The sequence below is a fragment of the Macaca fascicularis genome, chromosome X, assembly GCF_037993035.2.
Source record: "Macaca fascicularis isolate 582-1 chromosome X, T2T-MFA8v1.1".
Taxonomy (NCBI): Eukaryota; Metazoa; Chordata; class Mammalia; order Primates; family Cercopithecidae; genus Macaca; species Macaca fascicularis.
In genome coordinates this window covers 92,303,599-92,317,831 of record NC_088395.1, presented here as the reverse complement: position 1 = coordinate 92,317,831, position 14,233 = coordinate 92,303,599, and the positions used below count along the sequence as shown (strand labels likewise).

At 36.9% G+C, this 14,233-nt stretch overlaps 1 pseudogene; it reads left to right on the top strand.

Annotated features, from left to right (window-relative positions):
• The first annotated feature begins 11,948 nt into the window (after window positions 1-11,948).
• On the top strand, window positions 11,949-13,085 carry LOC102120118 (small ribosomal subunit protein mS31 pseudogene; annotated as a pseudogene).
• Window positions 13,086-14,233: the final 1,148 nt, after the last annotated feature.

Genomic DNA, 14,233 nt, shown 5'->3' with positions numbered 1-14,233 from the left:
AATCTCTGGGATGCAACAAAAGTGGTATGAAGAGGAAAGTTTACAGTGCTAATTGCCTACCTCAAGAAGTTAGTACAATCTCAAATTAATAATCTAACATCACACCTAGAAAAATTAGAAAAACAAGAACCTCAAAGCTTACAGCAGAAAATAAAAACTGATCAGATTGGAACTGAACATAATTGAGACCCAGAGATTCACAGAAAGAATCAATGAAATGACAAGTTGGTTCTTGGTAAGGATAAACAAGATCAATTGACTACTAGCTAGATTAACAATGAATAAGAGAGAGAAGATTCAAATAAGCACAATCAGAAAAAACAAAGGTGGTATCACAACTGATTCCACAGTATTTCTGTGGAATCAACTGATTCCACAGTATTTCTGTGGAATCAGTTGCGATATGATCCTCAAAGACTGTTATGAACACGTCTATGAACACAAACTAGAAAATCTAAAGAAAATGAATAAATTCCTGGAAACATACAATCTTCCAAGATTGAATCAGGAAGAAATTGTAACCCTGCACAGACAAATATTGAGTTCTACAATTGAATCAATAATAAAAGACCTATCTTTAGAGTATATCTGGAGGCTTAAGAAGGCAGGCTTTATTTTGTCTTGTTTTTGCTTTTTTTGTTTTTTGTTTTTTGTTTGTTTGATTGTTTTTTGCACTGAAAACCCAAGATGGCAAGCAATGCCCATCTTGAGTAGTCTAGAGGCCCCAAGCAGCATGAGTAAGGCTTGCTAATGATTCATTTAGAAAGGAGTGGGCCTGGTGACATTGAAGGAAGTACTCGTTGGATGATTAAGGGTACAGCCTTGAGGGCTTGTTGGTGAGGCAGGCCCCATTTATAACAAGCAGGCACACAAGTAATAAAACTTATCAATGGAAATACAGCACCTGAAAAGTCCAAATAGACCTAAGAAAGTTCTTTAATGGGTATTTAGATGTCCCCATTGAAAGAGTGTCATCAATACAATGTCATAGCTGAAATCTTGGTGGCAACTAGATGTGACTCAGGTTTTGTCTGCATAGTCTATGTGTGATGGCTGGACCTTTCATGTTTCATGGGGAGCTGAGTAAAGGCGTACTGTTTCCCTTTGAAGAGATATGTGACTTGAGGTTGGGAAACTATTGAAAGAGGTGCTGAATAGAATATGTCAGTTAAATCTATAATAGCAAATTATTTTCCAGCAGCCTTGTTGTATTGAATTTGTCATTTCAATAATGTTTGGATTTGGAGTTTTATGGGTGCTGCTATGATAGGAGGCATTATAATGATTCATTCAGGTGCCACTCATTTTTATTTTGTCTTAACATAGGTCAAATGGGACAAGTAAAGGGGAAACCACTGAAATAATGAGCCCTTCCTTCAATAAGTTGAATAGACTGGTATCTAATTTGGTAATCCTTATTAGTTAAAATTGTGACAAATATATAGGGTCTGATTTAGTGAGATTGACCATTAGAGCTGAGAATTTAATTGTATATAATTTATTGTATCTGTTTGGGACCTTAGAGGTAAAACAAATTATTTCCCCTTTCCTTTATCATGCAATCTTATGATAAGCTCTGAATTATAATCTAGGGATTTTTATTTGACAGAACAAAATATGTGTCATTATGACAATTATTACTTTCTTTATTCCTAGTAATTTCTTCTTTATCTTTTGTAATTTAGAATATTTAAGGGGATTTTTATTTTAACATTTTCCCCTCTAGAGAATCCCAATGTAGTTCAAAATACTGCAATACAATTGAGGACAGCTACAGAAACAGAAGTACTTTTGACCTTGGAGCTTTCTAATTAACTATCTGCAAGTGGCAGCATGGACTCTAAATGCCTTATAGTAACTCTTCATCATAAGAGGAACCACCTGGGGAATACTTAGTCCCTTTGCAGGAAATGTTCGGGAAATGCAGAGAGCAGTGCCTGGCAAAGACACCAGACTGTGGCCCTATTCTCTCCAACAAATGGGCCTGGCATCTCTTAGGATGTAGTTAGGGGTAAGGTTCCTTAGCCTTTATGCCCTTTTTTGCTTTCCCAACCCTATCTAGTGTCAAGCTTCTCAGCCTTGTTTCCCCACATGCAATGTCAAGCTTAGACCTGCTAAATTTGGGGCAAGGACTTGGTAGAATCCAGCGGAATCGACATAGAGTGATATAGCTCAAAGCACAAGCACACCAACTATTGATTGAGTCTGTCCAAACCCACTGAGCTGTGAAATGGACCCAGTTTGTAAGCCATAAGCAAGAGAAGAAAAATCCATTGCATTCATGGTCTTTGCCCAGGCAGCCTTCTCTGCTTACTTTGGCAATTGTTTTATTTGGGTGTCTAGGCTCCCCTGCTTGACATCAGGCAGCCTGGCCATCAAACCCAGGAATTTATCTAGATGTGGGGTAAACGACATATATACATTAATAAATAATAAATAAAGCTTATTACTCACATCAGAAATAGCAAGAGGATTTCCCAAGAAGGGCACAAATTCTGTATAAAGAGAAAGACTATTTTTGACTATGAGAGCTTCTAGGGCCCCAACTCTCCCCACACCCCTTTACCTTACATGTAGACAACAAGATAAGAAAGTCTGAACACTCCCTTTGTCTCTTGCTGTTGGCAGACATTTCAAACTACACAAGACTTGGCCTCTTTATCCTGGCCCCACCTCCCCAATTACAATAAAACTCCATAAGCCCCCATTACCTATACCCTTGCTCTTGACTTGAATTTTATCAATAAATCTAAATTCTTCCTGGTTGCACTCTGGATCAAACTTGAGCCCTTTCACATTAAAAAGAAAAAAGACAAACCAAAGACTGGGGGAAATATTTGCAAATCACATTTCTGACAAAGGACTTGTATACAGAGTATATAAATAACTCTTAAAACTCAACAATAGGAAACAAATAACTCAATCACAAAATGAACAAAAGAACTGATAAATAGAGAAGATATATGAGTGGCAAATAAGCATATGAAAAGATGCTAAACATCACTATCCATTAGAAAAATTCAAATAATGGCTCACGCCTGTAATCCCAGCACTTTGGGAGGCCGAAGCGGGCGGATCATGAGGTCAGGAGATCAAAACCATCCTGGCTAACATGGTGAAACCCTGTCTCTACTGAAAATACAAAAAAAAAATTAGCCGGACGTGGTGGTGGCCTCCTGTAGTCCCAGCTACTTGGGAGGCTGAGGCAGGAGAATGGCGTGAACCTGGGAGGCGCAGCTTGCAGTGAGCCAAGATAGCTCCACTGCACTCCAGCCTGGGGGACAGAGCAAGATTCTATCTCAAAAAAAAAAAAAAAAAAAAAAAGAAAAATTCAAATAAAGACATCAATGAGCTACCACTACACATCTACTGCAAGATCTAAAAGCAAAGCAAACAAACAAACAAACAAAAAACCCTGGAAATATCAAATGCTGACCAAGATGTAGAGCAACTGAAACTCATACACTGCTAGTTGGAATGTAAGATAAGACATCTTTCCAAAATGTTGTGGTAATTACTTAAAAACTTAAACGCATCTACTATATGATTCAACAAGTCCACTCCAAGGCATGTACTCCAGAGAAATGAAAGCATATTTCCAATGTCTTGTACACAAATGTTTACTGAAGTGCTATTCACTGTAGCGAATATATGCATTTGTCCATTGAATAAATAAAATGTGCTATATACACACAATGGAATACTATTTGGCCATAAACAAGCATAAAATTATGTCATTTGCAGCAACATGGATAGAACTGGAAGTCATTATGTTAAATTAAATAAGCTAGGCACACAAAGACAAATATCACGTGCTCTTACTCATATGTGGAAGCTAAAATATTTGATCTCATGGAGGTATTGAATAGAATAATAGATAACAGAGGCTGGGAATAGTTTATGAGTTGGGGGAGATGAAAAGAGGTTTGTTAGTGGATATAGACATAGCATTAAATTGGAGGAATAAGTTTTGGTGTTTCATGGCAGAGTCGGGTGACTATAGTTAACAACAATGTATTGTATATTTGCAACAGCTAGAATTTTACAAATGTTGTGTATCAATAAAAAAGAGATAGAGTCCTGTGCAGAGTATGTTTATTGTGGCACGGTTTACAATAGCAAATACTTGGAATCAACCCAAATGCCCATCAATGATAGACTGGATAAAGAAAATGTGGTACATATATACCATGGAATACTATGCAGCTATAAAAAAAGGATGAGTTTGTGTCCTTTTCAGGGATGTGGGTGAAGCTGGAAACCATCATTCTCAGCAAACTAACGCAAGAACAGAAAACCAAACACCGCATGTTTTCACTCACAAGTGGAAGGTGAACAATGAGAACACATGGACACAGGGTTGGGGGCATCACACACTGGGGGCCTGTCGGAGGGTGGGGGGCTAGGTGAGGGATAGCATTAGGAGAAATACCTGATGTAGATGATGGATTGACGGGTGCAGCAAACCACCACGGCACATGTATACTTGTGTAACAAACCTGAATGTTCTGCACACGTACCCCAGAACTTAAAGTATCATAATAATAATAATAATAATAATAATAAAGTCCTTTGTGGGAGCTGTCTACTGCAAACAATCTCACCTTCAGGACATTTTATAGATTTTGAAATCTCATGGTACTGGAGATGAAATATACAACCTCAAGTCCTTCAATTAAAAAAACCAGATTCCTGTCAGTCATTTAGAGTTGATGAGACAGAGATTTTCCAGGTTTTCAAGCAAAATGTCAGCAGGGGAACTCTTGAGGAATGGGGATGAACTAGAGATAGATTGGATCTTACTAAAATGGTAACACAAGCACAATTGATATTAATTTCCTCTTACAGTATTTACATAATTAAACTCTTACCCTATCTGCCAAGGAAAGGGAGAATCTTCTCTGATGGAAGACGTCATCTGACTCTTTTTAAATTATTTATTTTTTTAAAAAAATTTATTTTTTATTTCAATAGGTTTTGCGGGGAGCACGTGGTGTTTGGTCACCTAAATAAGTTCCTTAGTGGTGATTTCTGAGATTTTGGTGCACCCATCACCCAAGCAGTGTACACTGTACCCAATGCATAATATTTTTACCTCATCCCCCTCCCACCCTTTTTCCTATGTCTCCAGAGTTCATTGTATCATTCTTATGCCTTTGCGACCTCATAGGCTAGCTCCCACTTATGAGTGAGAACATATGATGTTTGGCTTTCCATTTCTGAGTTACTTCACTTAGAATAAGAATCTCCAATTCCATTCAGGTTACTGCGAATGCCATTATTTTGTTGTCTTTAATGGCTGACTAGTACTCCATGGTGTATATACACCATATTTTCTTCATCCACTCATTGATTGATGGGCATTTGGGCTGGTTTCATATTCTTGCAATTGTGAATTATGCTGTGATAAACATACATGTGCAAGTATCTTTTTTGTATAATGACTTATTTCACCTGGTTAGATACCTAGTAGTGGGATTCCTGGATCAAATGGTAATATACTTTTATTTGTTTAAGGAATCTCCACACTGTTTTTCATAGTGGTTGTACTAGTTTACATTTCTACCAACAGCATAAAAGTGTCCTCTTTTCTTTTTTTTTTTTTTTTTTGAGACGGAGTCTCGCTCTGTCGCCCGGGTTGGAGTGCAGTGGCCGGACCTCAGCTCACTGCAAGCTCCGCCTCCCGGGTTCCCTCCATTCTCCTGCCTCAGCCTCCCGAGTAGCTGGGACCACAGGCGCCCGCCACCTCGCCCGGCTAGTTTTTTGTATTTTTGGTAGAGACGGGGTTTCACCGTATTAGCCAGGATGGTCTCGATCTCCTGACCTCGTGATCCGCCCGTCTCGGCCTCCCAAAGTGCTGGGATTACAGGCTTGAGCCACCGCGCCCGGCCAAAAGTGTCCTCTTTTCACCACCTCCACGCCAACATCTTTTTTTTTTTTTTTTTTTTTATTTTGTTATTTTGGCCATTCTTGCAGGAGTAGAGTGGTTGATTCTTTATAGTTTTTTTTTTTTAATACACACTGCCTGATATACAATAAAACATTACTAGACCTGTGAATGAGGCAGAATAAGTTGACTTACAATCATTACAAAAATAAACAATTGATGCATAACCACAGATGCAAATATTGGATTTAGCAGACAAAGACTGTAAAATAATTATAGCTAGAGTAGAAAAAAAATTAAAAGATGAACAAAAGGAATGAAAAGATGGGAAAATTCAGCAGAGAATCAAAATCTATTCAAAAAATTAACATTCTAGGCAAAGCAATCCCAAGCAAAAAGAATAAAGCTGAAGGCATCACACTACCCAACTTGAAACTATACCACAAAGTCACAGTAACCAAAACAGCTTGACACTGGTAAAATAACAGACATATAGACCAATAAAATAGAACAGAAAACTCAGAAATAAAGCCACAAACCTACCACCATCTGATCTTTGACAAGGCTGACAAAAACCAGCAATGGAAAAAGGACTCCCTATTCAATAAATGGTGTTAGGATAACTAGCCATATGCAGAAGATAGAAGCTGGACACCTACCTTTTACCATTTACAAAAATTAACTCATACTGGATTAAAGATTTAAATGTAAGACCTCAAACTACAAGAAACCCTGAAAGACAATCTAGGAATACTCTTTTGGACATTGATGTTGTCAATGGCTTCTTGGCTAAGTTCCCAAAAGCAATTGTAACAAAACAAAAAACAGACAAGTGGAATATTATTAAACTAAAGAGCTTCTGTAGAGCAAAAGAAACTATCAACAGAGCAAATAGGGAACCTACAGAATGGGAAAAGAAAATCACAAACTATGCATCTGACCAAAGCCTAATATTCAGAATCTAGAGTGAACTTAAATCAAAAGCAAAACACAGATAACCCAATTAAAACATTGCCAAAGGGCATGAAGAGACACTTCTCAAAAGAAGACTAGAAGTGGTCAATGAACATATGAAGAAATGCTCAATATCACCAATCATCAGAGAAATGCAAATCAAAACCACACTGAGATAACATCTTATACCTGTCAAAATGGCAATTTTTAAAGTCAAAAAATAAGAATGAAAACAGATGCTGGCTGTGAAGAAAAGGGAACACATATACACTTTGTAGGAATGTGAATAAGTCAAACCACTGTGGAAAGCAGTCTGGAAATTTCTTAAAGAATTTTAAACAGAACTACAGTTAAACCCAGCAATATCATTACTGTGTATATACTCTCCCAAAATAAATCATTCTACCAGAAAGACACATATACTTGTATATTCATCACTGCATTATTCACAATAGCAAAAACATGGAAGCAAGTCAGGTACCTATCAGTGGTAGCTTGGATGATGAAAATATGGTACCTATGCACGTTGGGATACTACACAGCCATAAAAGAGAGTGAAATCGTGTCCTTTGCAGCTATATGGATAGAGCTGGAGACTATAGCCTAAGCAAATTAATGCAGGAACTGAAAACCAAATATAGCATGTTCTCATTTATAAGTGGGAGCTAAGTATTGAGTGCAAATGAACATAAATATGGGACAAACAGACACCGTGTACAACTAGAGGGTGAAAGTAGGGAAAATAGGCTTAAAAACTACCTACGAAGTACTATGCTCGCTACCAAGGTGAAAGTATCCGTACTCCAAACCTCAACATCATGCAATATTTCCATGTAACAAATCTGCACATGTACCTTCTATATTTAAAATAAAAGTTGAAATAAAAATAAATTAACATTCTAGATCTAGAAAACGTGATACTTGAAATTAATAATTCACTGGACAGGAAGAGAGCAAACAGAACAAAACAGAAAATACAACTAGTGGACTCTACAGACAAATATCCAACGTGAAATACAGTGGAAAAAAATAAAAAGAAAAGTGCAGAGTGAAAGAAGAATATGCCACAAAATTTCTAATATACCTGTAAGGAGAGAGAGAATGTAATAGAAGGAATCTTTAAATAGATTATGGCTAAAAGTTTTCTAAAACTGAAGACATTATCTTACAGTTTCTAGAAGCTCAGCAAACCGCAGAGGAAAGCAATACTGAGGCACAAATAATCAAACTGCAAAAAGTAATAAAAAATGAAAAAAAATGAAAGGTGCCAGGGGAAAAAGACACATTCTCTTCAAAAGAACATCAATATAACTAATAGTTGTTACATTATAAAACTATAGTACTCAAAACAACAAATTGTTATAAAAAATGGCACATAGACCAATGGAAGAGAATAAAGAGTTCAGAAATAGTTCCACGCATTTACAGTCAATTGACTTTTGACAAACATATCAGGAACACACAATGTGGAAAGGACAGTCTCATCAATAAATGATGTTGTGAGAGTAGGATATCTACATAAAGAATAAAATTAGGCTCTCATCTCACACTATATGCAAATATAAAATCAAAATAGATTATAAACTTAACTGTAAGGTATAAACTGTAAAACTACTAGAAAAAAACATAGAGAAAAAGTTCCATGCCATTGGTATGAGCAACTATTATTTGAATATCAACCCAAAAGCACAGACAACAAAAGCAAAACTAGACAAATGTGAGTACATCAAACTAGAGTTTCGGCACAGCCAAGAAAACAAACATCTGAGTGAAGAGACAACATACAGAATGGGATAAAGTATTTGCAAACTGTGTCTCTGATAAGGGCTTAATATCCAAAATATATAAGGAACTCGAATGACTCAATAGGAAGAAAAAGCGGGCAAAGGATCTGAATAGACATTTCTCAAAAGAAGACACAGAAATGGCCAACCGGGAAAGAATCAGTATTATTCAAATGTGCATACTACCCCAAACAATTGACAGATTCAAAGCAGTCCCTATCAAAAGATCAATGACATTCTTTACAGAAATAGAAAGCCAATCTTAAAATGTATATGGAAACACAGAAGACCCAAAATAGCCAAAGCTATTTTAAGCAAAAAGAGCAAATCTGGAGGAATTACATTATCTGACTTCAAATTATACTACAGAGCTATAGGAACAAAAACAGCCTGGTATGGGCATAAAAGCAGACACATAGACCAGTGGAACAGAATTGAGAACCCAGAAAAAAATCCACACATTAACAGTGAACTCATTATCCCCAAAGGTGCCCAGAACATTTGCTTGGGAAAAGATGGTCTCTTCAATAAATGGTACTGGGAAAACTGGATATACATGTTCAGAAAAAAGAAACTAGACTCCTATGTCATGCCACATACAACTATCAAATCAAAATGGATTAAAGGCTTAAACCTAAGACCTCAGGCTATTAAACTACTACAAGAAAACATTGGGGAAACTCTCTAGGACTTCAGTCTGGGCAAAGATTTCTTGAGTAATGCCTCACAAGCACGGACAATCAAAGCAAAACTGGGCAAATGGGATCATATCAAATTAAAGCTACTGCACAGCAAAGGAAACAATAAACAAAATGAAGAGACAACCCACAGAATGGGAGAAAATATTTGCAAACTACTAATATGACAAAAGGTTAATAACAGCAATATATAAGGAATTCAAATAACTCTATAGGAAAAAATCTAATGATAGGATTAAAAATGTGCAAAAGATTTGAATAGACATCTCTCAAAAGGAGACATACAAATGGCAAACAGGCATATGAAAAGGTACTCAACATCATTGATCGTCAGAGAAATGTAAAGAAAAACTATGGCAAGATATTCCACACCCCAGTTAAAATGACTTACATCCAATAGACAGGCAATAACAAATGCTGGCGAGAATGTAGAGAAAAAGGAATCCTTGCACATTGTTGGTGGGAATGTAAGTTAGTACAACCACTATGGAGAATAGTTTGGATGTTCCTCAAAATAACTAAAAATTGAGCTGCCATATGATCCAGCAATCCCACTTCTGGGTATATACCCCAAAGAAAGAAAATCAGTATATCAAAGAGATATCTGCACTCTCATGTTTGTTGAAGCACTGTATACAATAGCCAAGATTTGGAAGCAACCTAAGTGCTCATCAACAGATGAATGGATAAAGAAAATATGATGCATACACACAATGGAATATTACTCAGTCATAAAAATAATAATATCCTGTCATTTGCAACAACGTAAATGGAACTAGAGGTCATTATGTTAAGTGAAGTAAGTCAGGCACAGAAAGACAAACATAGCATGTTCTCGTTTATTTGTGAGATCTGAAAATTAAAACAATTGAACTCATGAACATAGAGGGTAGAAAGATGCGTACTAGAGGCTGCTAAGAGTAGTGGGATGGCAGAGTGGGGGAAGTGAGGATGGGTAACAGGTACAAAAATAGAAAGAATGAATAAGACCTGCTATTTGATAGTACAACAGGGTGACTATAGTCAATAACAGCTGAACTGTAAATTTAAAAATAACTAAAATTCTATAATTGGTTTGTTTGTAACACAAAGTATAAATGCTTGAGAGGAGGGGTATCTCATTCCATGATGTGATTATTACACACTGCATGTCTGTAATGAAACGTCTCATGTACCCCATAAATATATACATCACTAGGTACCCACAAATATTAAAAACAAAAAATTTGCCGGGCGCGGTGGCTCAAGCCTGTAATCCCAGCACTTTGGGAGGCTGAGACGGGCGGATCACGAGGTCAGGAGATCAAGACCATCCTGGCTAACACGGTGAAACCCCGTCTCTACTAAAAAATACAAAAAAACTAGCCAGGCGAGGTGGCGGGCGCCTGTAGTCCCAGCTACACAGGAGGCTGAGGCAGGAGAATGGAGTAAACCCGGGAGGTGGAGCTTGCAGTGAGCTGAGATCGTGCCACTGCACTCCAGCCCGGGCGACAGAGTGAGACTCCGTCTCAAAAAAAAAAAAAAAAAAAAAAAAAAAAATTTAAATTAAAAAAAGGAGATAGGGATAGAAACGAGTGACGAGTATGTAAAGGAACTGCAGGAAAAAAACCCAGCTATAAAAACATACACATAAGGTGAATGAAAATACCTTTAAGTTTACTATGACTTTTGCTTAAAACAGTGCTTCTTGATTAAATTATTCAGTAAAGTGCCTCTATGGTAGATTCCAAAGTTTTTCTTATCTTGCTGTCAAATTGTGGCAGTCATGGAGACTTTTGAAATAGTCTCCTAATTGATTGTACTGCCATTACATGGGACAATGTTCTGCCTCCAATTGGCCTAGGCTTAAGAGGGGAATTTACCAACTTGCATAATGGAGATTTGTGGAGGTTTCAGGTATGACTGGATCAGGGACGGCAAATAATATTGTCAGGGCTCAATTTCTCTACTTCTCAACTCTGCTTATTGCTGCCTGATCTCAGTTTGCCTGCCATGCTATGCAAGACAATTGCTAGTAGCTCCAAATTTATATCCCAATAGCTGAACAATCCCAGTGGAAACAGACAAGAGTTGACATAGCTCTGGCAAAAAAAAAAAAAAAAAGTCCTGGGGAACATTCTCATTAGCTTTTCTTGAGGTATATTCCCAACCCTGCACTAATCACTGGGCCAGAGGCATACATATTCGGAAAAAAATGAACAGGTTCTGCTCAAGGAAAAGGAGTTTGTGTCCAGGTGAGAAGGCGTTCTGGGCAACTAATTCCAAATGCTCACAGCTCTGGAAACCTCACTGCTTTCACCTCTTTGTACCAACAGGGTCACCGTTCTAAAGGATGAATAAAACCTCATAAGACCTCCAAAAGCAAAAACCAAGAAACAAATGGTGAACCAGTATATGGGGGGAAAAAAAGCTTAACATCACAAATCATCAGGGAAATGCAAATTAACATAGTTAGAAATAAAGAATTGCATTTCATGACAAAATGTCTGTTCCAACAGGCAGCACAATAGTCCTAAATTGATGTATGTATCTTCAAAATATATTAACCAAAAATCAACAGAATAAGAAGAGTCATAGGCAAATCCTGAGTCATTGTTGGTGATGTTACCACATATCTCCCAGTAAATGATAGAACAATCAGACCAAAAGCAAAAGAGAGGGCAGGGGACATGTTTGACAGCGGACACCATTTCAGTTGCCTTCTTGGTTCGATTTGTGTCTCGGCGATGTTTCCTAGAGTCTCGATGGTTCCTATCTTTTCGCCCCCTTTCCCACCACCCTTTGTTCTCTGGAAGCCCAGAGACATCAGCTGCTGCGATTGTGCTACTGGCTGCTCGGCTCGGAACGGTCAGGACAAAAAAATAAATCCAAAGATATTTTGGCACTAACAGCATGATCCGTACCAAGAAAGATGAGCAGTGGGTTCGAACTGATGAGACTTCCAAGGAGACTTCAGAGAGCCAAGACAGTGAAAAGGAAAATACAAGAAAGACTTGTTAAGCATTAGTAAGGGCGTGAAAGTTGAATTAAGCACAGTAAATGTACAAACAACAAAGCCCCCCAACAGAAGACCACTTAAAAGTTTGGAAGCTACACTTGGCAGGCTTCAAAGAGCTACAGAACATGCTCCAAAGAAGAGAATTGAGCCCCTGAGTCTTGAGCTGGTGGCTGCTGCATCTGATGTGGCAGATTCTCTCCCTTTTGACAAGCAAACAACCAAGTCAAGCTGCTGAGGCTGTTCCAGCAGCATGACAAAGAGTCAAGGGCACAGAGAGATGCAGAGAGACCTAAAATTAGTTTCAGCAACAATATAGATATGAAAGTTGCCAGATCTACTACAACTAGAGTTCGTTCAAGACCAGAGCATCAGATTCAGTTTGACGAAGGCTATGACAATTATCCTGGCCAAGGAGAAGACCACTGATCTTAGAAAAAGATGTAGGAAAAATATATTGGCGGGGAAAAGACTTAATATTTTTGACATGACAGCAGTTACTAAATAAGCACCTGAAACAGACACATCACCTTCACTTTGGGATGTGGAATTTGCTAAGCAGTTAGCCACAGTAAATGAACAACCCCTTCAGAATGCATTTGAAAAGCCGATCCAGTGGACAAAGGAGGGGAAACTGTGGGAGTTCCCAATTAACAATGAAGCAGGTTTTGATGATGGTTGTTCAGAATTTCATGAACATATGTTTCTGGAGGAACACTTGAAGGGCTTTCCAAAATAAGGACCAATATGCCACTTCATGGAGCTGATGACTGTGGCCTTTCCAAAAACTCATATCTTAGGGTTAAACAGAAGGTTGAGCATATAGAGTGGTTTACAAACTATTTTAATGAAAAAAAGGACATTCTAAAAGAAAGTAATGTACAGTTCAAGTAAGATCATGGAAATTTTTATTTCAAACAATTAGAGATGGATATTACAACTAAATAAAATAATTTTACTAGAAAAAAAGCAAAGTAAGGATATAGAAGATTCAAACAATATAATTATAGAACTCAACCTAATTAGCGTATACAGAACATTACATGAAGCCACTGCAGAATATATGTTTTTTCAAGTTTATATGGATTATTTACCAAGATGAATCAAATACTAGGATGTGATGCAAGACCATACATTTCAGGGACTGAAATCATATGGAATATGTTCTCTGTATACAGTAGAATTAATATAGAAGAAAATAACAGAAAGATAGAGAAAATATATTCAAATGTTTAGAAATTAAGATACACATTTTCATATATAATGGAAAGCAGACAATATTTTGAACTTAAGTAATAATAAAAATACGGTATATCAAAATCTGTGGGAAGCAGACAAAGCAGCTCTGGAGGGTTATTTATATCTTTAAATGCATATATGAGAAAAAATAAAATGTTAAAAATCAATTACCTAAACTTCCATATCAAAGACTAGGAAAAGGATGACAAATTAAAACAAAAGAAAGCAGAAATGAGGAAACAATACATATATAAGAAAAGAAATCAATGAAATAAAACACAGATGTGAGATAGAAACAATTAAAAAAAAATAAAAGTTGGTCCTTTGAAATGTTTCACAAAATTAATAAGCCTCTAGCAAAGACTGATTCCAAAAAACAAAGGAGCACAACAGAAATTGCTAATGTCAAGAATGAAAAAGAAACACCAATACAGATCCTAAAGACATTGTAAAGAAAATGAGAGAATGCTCTAAATAACTAAGGTCAATGAATTTTATAAGTTAAATGGAATGGACAAATTTATTTAACTTATAAATTTATTAACAACTTGCCAAAATGAAATAAGAAGAAATTTTAAAATATAATATTCTGTGAGTATTAAAATCCTTCAATTCATAATGAAAAACCTTACCACATGAAAATTCTACATCCATATGCCTTACCAGGTGAATTCTT